Source organism: Mesoplodon bidens (genome assembly GCF_964165515.1).
Source record: "Mesoplodon bidens genome assembly, contig: HAP1_SCAFFOLD_72, whole genome shotgun sequence".
In the NCBI taxonomy this organism is placed as follows: Eukaryota; Metazoa; Chordata; class Mammalia; order Artiodactyla; family Ziphiidae; genus Mesoplodon; species Mesoplodon bidens.
This window is the reverse complement of record NW_027671438.1, coordinates 2,482,533-2,490,031: the sequence shown is the minus strand read 5'-3', so window position 1 is coordinate 2,490,031 and position 7,499 is coordinate 2,482,533. Positions and strand designations below refer to the sequence as shown.

General features: G+C 47.5%; 1 long non-coding RNA gene across 1 annotated transcript; it reads right to left on the bottom strand.

The window, feature by feature from the left end:
• Positions 1 to 3,668: 3,668 nt before the first annotated feature.
• On the bottom strand, positions 3,669 to 5,871 carry LOC308611397. The gene is made up of 3 exons (XR_014014885.1): positions 4,409 to 5,871; positions 3,993 to 4,053; positions 3,669 to 3,764 (listed from the first exon to the last, which is right to left on the bottom strand). It is a non-coding gene; the product is annotated as an uncharacterized lncRNA (long non-coding RNA).
• Between the last annotated feature and the right edge of the window lie 1,628 nt (positions 5,872 to 7,499).

The window sequence follows — 7,499 nt, the reverse complement described above, 5'->3', positions numbered from 1 at the left end:
CCTCCACACCACCACAAATCCTGTCTGATTGCTTCTTCACCTGCCAGGCTCTGGGGTGATCAAGGACTGGGAGACAGGCAAGGCTTACTACACAATCACAGGCCAGTCCCCACCTCTCCCCTGGAGCAGTCCTTGGGCCATGTGTTTATGTGAAGGTCACCAGACTAGGAGTCACATCCCAAGTTCCCTAGTCCTGGCTTTTACACCTATTGTTAACTTATCCTTCCTAAAAGTCAAGAGGTGATGAGGTGTAAGCTTATTAAATATAGTATTAAGAGATTAACCGTCCCTGATTTGCTTTACTTCTATAAGTTTGACCTTCTGTTTTGACCTAAAGGTGGTTTCTCTAGGTCTGTGATCTTAGAGTTGGAATAGGGTAGAGACCCTGGGGTGGGGCCATGATGAGCTACTGGACCCTTAACTTTTCCTCCCCTTTAGGCCTTTAGATGGTGGTTGTATGTCAGGGGGCTGCTCTTTCAGAACTGCACATTTATGGGAATCTGGTACCACTTTGCCTCCTTCCTTCGATCCAGGGATTTTTCTACACCTACATCCCACCCTAAATTCACAGTGTTTGACCATCAGATAGTTACTACCCACAGTCACACCCCTATTCCATTCATCCAAAACTCCTTCTCTGGGGTTAACATAGAGTGGAAGGTAGGTGACCCATGAACATAGCCATTCATTTATATGGGACTGGACTCAACACAGCCCTCAGCAGCCTCCCTGATACTCCCCCCACCTACACACACAGAGCTGGAAATGCCATCCTTGTTGCTGCTCTAAAGTCTAGGAAAAACAGAGGTGGGGGAGGGTGATGCTGTACATTTTATTATGCCTAAGCTAAAAGGGGTTCATAGGGCATATCTCAATCCCAGCCTTCAGCAGAGAGAGAAGGAACTCTTAAGAGCAGATGTTGGATATTCCCTACCAAGAGATCCAGGGGCAAGATTTCTCCCGTTTCTGAACTCAGAGCCCATACTCTATTCCCCCCAAACTTCCATCCACTTGGCTCTGACACTTCCTGGAGCCTGAATTGCAATGTCCGGCCCTATCGTGTAAACCTATCCACTACAGTTGCATAAAGTTCAAAGTAGCATAGAAGAAGGAGAAAGACTGGTTGAACCAGGTCCTTGGGTGTGGGTTTCATAGGTTTTTCCCATCTCATTGTTAGAGTAATTTTGGTTTGTGTAATGACAGTATCATAAGGTGCAATGAAGGGACACGAGACAAGGAGCAAGCTTGTGATGCTACTGTCCACCTCCCTCCATGCCCCTCCCTTCTAGAAGACAAAGTGCACAGCACAGACAGCAGCCATTACACTATGTTTTTATTAGAAAAAAAAATATGTATATATATATATATATATATGTATTGGGGAACATTAAATATCTTGGATGTGCTAATGAGAAAATCATTTTCTCTACATGGACTGAATTTTTACTTGGAGATATGTTTTCCTACTAAAGGGAAGACTAAAGAAGGATTTTACTGTCGACCAGGCAAGACACCTCCCCAAAGATGACAATGCCTTGGACAGTGTTGATGGCGGGCTGGGGCACCTGGACTCTTTGGCCCATACTGGCAGGTACTAACTGGAAACAAACTCTTCTTGGGGGGCAAGGATGGGAGGCACCTTAGGCCCAGCTGCTCATCGTCGAACCTTACACTTTTCAAACTATGTTGGTGTCTGACTTCCCTTTCCCTGATAGAACAACTCTGGCCCTTGGAGGTGGCTTTATGACCACAGGCTGTAGAACCCATCATTCTCCCTTGCTCTGGGTAGGAGGTAAGCCTATGGTAGCAGAAGCACCCACATACTGGGACTTGGAATTCCAGTTTGTGTTCATTTAACTTTGTGGCATGAAGTCCATGGTGAATTGCTCTTTTTTCTTCTGGGATCTGTCCAACAGCTCTCATGCGTGCCTGACCCTCAGCAGTCTCACTCTTCAAGGTTGATCTGCTTTTGACTGATCCGTGACTCTGGGCAGTGGCTGATATGGGCTTTTTTTTTTTTTTTTTTTTTTGCAGAGCATCTCGACCATTGACTTTTTTCTTGGGGAAAATCCACTTTAAAAATAGCCTCGGGCCTCCCTGGTGGCGCAGTGGTTGAGAGTCCGCCTGCCGATGCAGGGGATACGGGTTCGTGCCCCGGTCTGGGAGGATCCCATATGCCGCGGAGCGGCTGGGCCCGTGAGCCATGGCCGCTGGGCCTGCGCATCCGGAGCCTGTGCTCCGCAACGGGAGAGGCCACAACAGTGAGAGGCCCGCATACCGCAAAAAGAAAAAAAAAAAAAAAAAAAAAAAAAAAAAAAAAAAATAGCCTCATCCTTTTTCTGAAGAGGCTTTCTGTAGGGTTATGTTTCTTCTCTGGCATGAGCTGGAGACATCTGCTCCCAATAGAGTCTGTTATTCCCCTGACCTGGGCAGGGCGGCTCATACTTCCAGCTTGAGAGGTCCCTAATTCTTTAAACCTTTCTTCATGCTCTCCTGGTTTATGCCTCCTACAGTCCTCTCTTTTGTAAGTAGGGGCAATCATCTTGCTCTGGCTCTTCCATGAGTCTTGGAGTTTTGAAGTTTTGGGCTCCTGCTGCCCTAGGTGGCTCCTTTGGGCTTCCATAAGGCCACTTGGCTCCTGGGAAGCTAACCTGTCTCTGGTGGGGACTCTCTGGGGATGGCACTGAGGCACCTGAGAAGCCAAGTTGTCTGCAGCAAGGAACCTGTGTTTGGGAAAGTCCTGAAGCTGGTTGTCTGACTGTACCTTTACTTTGGAGTTAAACTCACTAGCAACCTCCATGTTAAGGCATGGCTCACCTGGATGTTGGAAAACAGACAGTCTAGGTAGTAGGAAACTTCTACTGGCCCCTGGCACCTCTAAACTCCTCATATGTACATTTGTGGTTTGGGATTTTGTCAACACTTTGGTTTCCAAGATAACACTAGACTGTGGTTGAAGAGCAGGAGACTCCTTGGCCTCCACAGCCTCCCTGGCCTCTTCACCTCTCAAAGATGGGGATCCTAAGTTCACCTCCATCACTGTTACCCTATGGCAGGGGTCTCGTGAGGCCTGACCACCACTCTCCTCTCTTGGCTCATTCCTGACCATTGCTGAAATTGGACCTGGCTCTAGGCTGTCCCTCTTGACCCCTTCCACACTCTCACTCTTCCAGGTTCTGCCCACAAGGCTGAGTGTGAGGGACTGAGAAGGTGGCCTGTCCTCCTGTCCAGTCAGAGAAGCCTTTGAGGGTCCATGGTAGTCAGCAGATGGAATCGCTCCCAGGGCACTCTGGATTTCCTTACACACAGCTGAGGGGGCAAGGAGAGGCCTCTTCACGGTAGGAACTGACTCTTCTGTTATCACCTTCTCTCCTGAATGAGCCTGAGGAGGTTTCTCCAGGAACTCAGCACACTTGACTTTTGAGTGGGACCCAGATACACAGGTGGCTGAAGGGGAAGTGGCAAACTGTAGAATGGTGGAGGGTTGGAACTTTTTCGACTTAAAGAGATTTATGGGCTTGAGGACCTTGAGGGGTCGGGTCCACCTGTGCTTTACCCAAAACCTTTTAATATGTGCTTCCAGTACCTCTCGAGTGTCTGGATCAGGGAAGGAAACCCTACAGGAGGTGTTCATGCAGGGTTCCCAACCCTTGAAGCAGTATCTTCCACAGGCTCCAGCAGGCACTGCTTTGCACGTCTCACCAGGAGGGTCTGGACATGAGAGCTGATGAAAGTTGCCCTTGCCAGGAAGCCTCCCCAGGCAGCTGTAGGAGAGCAGATGGGGCCAGGATGGCTGGACAGGACAGGCAGGGGTGGGCACCTGCAGCCCAAGAACCCTCCTCTGCCCCCACACTGACTTCATAATGCCCCTGCTCTCCTTCACCCTAGGGCTTTAGCCACGCCCTCCCATGGCTCCCCCTTCCAGGGCTGGGGTCACATTAGAGGCTCGGGGAGGAAGGACGACCCAGGAGAGAAGGGGAAAGATTCTTTACCTTTGCAGAAGTGAAACCAGGTCGTGAGTCCCCTCCAGTTCTTCCAGGCAATCTCTGAAAGCTGGAAATCAGGAGACTGGGTCATGGTGGTGAAGGCAGAGGCCTAAGAGCCTTTCAGGAGGCTGAGTGCAATGGCCCTTTAAGGGAAATCTTTGGAGGATTAGACTCTGGAGCCCAAGTATCAGTGTCCAAGGCCACATGTCCCTGACAGTGATGGTAAGTCTCACTTGAAAAGGGTTTGTCCTTTGCAAAGTGCTTCCACGTTCATTAGGCTCTGTTAATTAGGCTCAGGCTCTGTTTCCTGAGGAATAAGCTCTGCCACTGGCATTCTCAGAGACCGTGAAGCTGGGGCCTCAGGACTAGGAGAGATGGAAGCTAACTCTCGGGTCACGCAGGGCTGAATGGCAAAGGCTTACCTTTCAAAGATCCACTTTTCTTCCTACTCCTGCTCCTCCCCTTCAGCTTTACTTGATGCTGAGAGATAAGAAAAAGTGAGGGGCTAACACCCAACTCTCACTGTCCTCTATCTAGGCAAGCTGTGTTCATGAACAACATGACTTTCTACATTTAACTAAAACTCTGTGGGTTTTTTTCCCCTTTTACTTATTTTTAAAGTGGATAACAATCTTCAGTTTTTCTTCTTTGAAGAGTGCAAAGAAGGTTTTTTTTTTTTTTTTTTTTTTTTTGGGCAGGGGGGTATTCGGGCCTCTCACTGTTGTGGCCTCTCCCATTGCGGAGCACAGGCTCCGGACGCACAGGCCCAGCGGCCATGGCTCACAGGCCCAGCCACTCCGTGGCACGTGGGATCATCGCGGACCGGGACACGAACCTGCGTCCCCTGCATTGGCAGGGGGACTCTCAACCACTGCACCACCAGGGAAGCCCAAGAAGGATTTTTTAAGTTTTAATCACCATAGATTTCTTCTGTCACTGTTCCTCTGATCAAGAAACACACACATTCTCAGACCTAAATGCCCACGTGAGCTTTGTCAGATAGGATTCTTCTTCCCAAGGCCAGACCTCTAGTCCAGCCTCTTCTCTCAGGCTCTCAGGGGCTCAGCCCCAACACAGAGGAAGGTCTCACTTGAGACACCCGCTGTGGGAAGGTGGCTGGTGAACCAGGGCTCAGGGGTCAGCCTTCCTGCAGAGATTGAACTCTTCGTAATCCAGTCCTTAACCATTAGTCACTGCATTTGGGACTTGCCCTGGAGCCCTCTACCATACCTGAACTCCTGGTCTAAGATCTTAGGCTAGAAATCCTCATGCCCACTCTAACCCCTCTCTGGCCTGGCTTTTCCCTAGAAGGATGATGTTCTATACTTTTCTGAGAGTTCCCATCTCAGGAGTCTCTCTACGTGGTTTAGAAAAGTGGAAATAAGAGTAAGAAAAAAAGAGAGAATCTCTGCTGGGATTAAGCCAAAGGTTTCTTACCTTCCTGATGTTTCTATGTTTCCTAGGTGGTGCTAAGAATAGATTACTCTGGAAGCAGTGGAGTAACATTAGGAAGAGCCCCAGTCCACACAGGAACCCAAGGATGATATCAATCACCCAGGAAGTTGGGCTGGATCTCAGCCAGATAGCAACAATGTCTTTCAAAGAAAAGGGATTCTCCATCTTCTGAACTGCATTGCTGCCCTCAGGCAACAGAGCACTGGGAGTTCACTTGATGGCAGAACCCCAGGCCTGCATCACAGAGCTGTGGCCTTGTCACAAAGGGCTCCTGAGTGTGGGGGAGGGGCAATAAGAGAAATAGGCTGAATCACTGCCCCTCCTTCCCATCCAGACCCACAGACACCTGCACCCTCCTGGGGCTTCCAGATCCCTCCTTCCAACTACTCTCATCCTGTCAGAGAGACCTTAGCCAATTTTCTCTTCATTCCATCTGGAACCTGGCTCCTTCATCCATTAGAGAGACCTTTACTTGAGGCCCACCAACTTGATAACTCTTGAACATCTTAAGCTGACCCTGGAAGACTAGCTGTTTCACAGACATTTTTACTCAGGATTTCCTTTGTCCTCAGCTCCAACTTTCCCGCATCATGTTTGTGTCTTGTGTAAACCCAGGGATAGAACTTGAATTTCTTTTACACTTATTTAGTTTTGTGAATTTTGAATAGTGTATGTTTTGCCTCATTTTCTATCAGAGGGAACTACACACAAAAATTAAAATAATTTATTTTTCAAAATTCATAAGTATGAAAGAATTATAAATAGCTATGTAATAGGGAAGAACAAATCTGCCTCCACATGAGATCTTTTTTACTTTAATCTTTATGCTTTGTTGCCTGAGCTAACTCTGTCCATCCCTGTGATCCAGGCTGGCTCTGCACTTTTTGTAAAACAATGTTGCCTAGAGCCTGAAATATACAGGATAGACTATTTCTAAGGCTCTGACTTTTAAGAGCCCATTCATGGAGATAAAAAGTTGCAGAACAGAGAATAATAATTGTTTTCTTGGAGGTTTACAGGAATACATGACCTGACCAGGATCTGACCCATCTGGCCAGCCTCTAGAACAAAGGATCCAACACCAAGATATTTGCAACAATTAGTCATGCCCCTCCCTCACCTTGCCTTTAAGAAGGCTTTGCTGAAAGCCTTCAGGGAGTTTGGGGTTTTTCCTGGGCATGAGCCACATGTCTTCTTGCATGGCACTGTGTAAACCTTTCTCTGCTTCAAACTCTGATGTTTCAGTATTTAGCCTCACTGTGCATCAGGCACACAGACTTGCATCTGGTAACAGTTAAACCTTCAAATGATGTTTTTGTAAGTTTGTAGTGTTTATAATTCTGGAGTTAGTAAATCTTTAAACTGCACAAAAACTTTTGGGACACACTGCAAACACGCACACACACACGTACTCATTTTCCTTAGCCAATCTAGTACTTTCAAATCCAATAATCCATACTTTTCTACTTAAAAAAAATCTTTCATATGTTGTCTCAACCCAACTTCTTAGTTTGCAATGATAAGACAGTCCCCACTCTCCAGATAAATTTTGAAATATGTGGTCTTAATCCATTAGGGCTGCTATAACAATATACCATAGACTGGGTAGATTACAAACAACAGACATTTATTACCACAGTTCTGGAGGCTGGGAAGCCCAAGATCAAGTCACCAGTATGGCCACCTCGTAGTGAGAGCTCTCTTCCAGGTTCACAGCTGGAGCCTTCTCTCTGTATCCTCATATGATGGGAGGAGGCTAGAGATATCTCTGGAGTCTCTTTTATAAGGCACTAATCCCATTCATGAAAGCTCATAAGCACTTTTGCACGGCCCCGCCTCCTATCTTTAAGAGGTAGGATTTCAACATGTAAATTTTGAGAGAACATTAACATTCAGACATGTGCACTCATTCTATACCCGGAAGCTAGGAATGGGTTAGGGTGAGCCAAGGTCCTGACCCTAAAGGGCTGTAGGGTGAAGAGTAGGACTAGGGGTCAACCCTTGGGGCTGAGCCAGGTCTTGAGCAGCCTCTTCAGATATTCCTAGTGTGTTATGGAT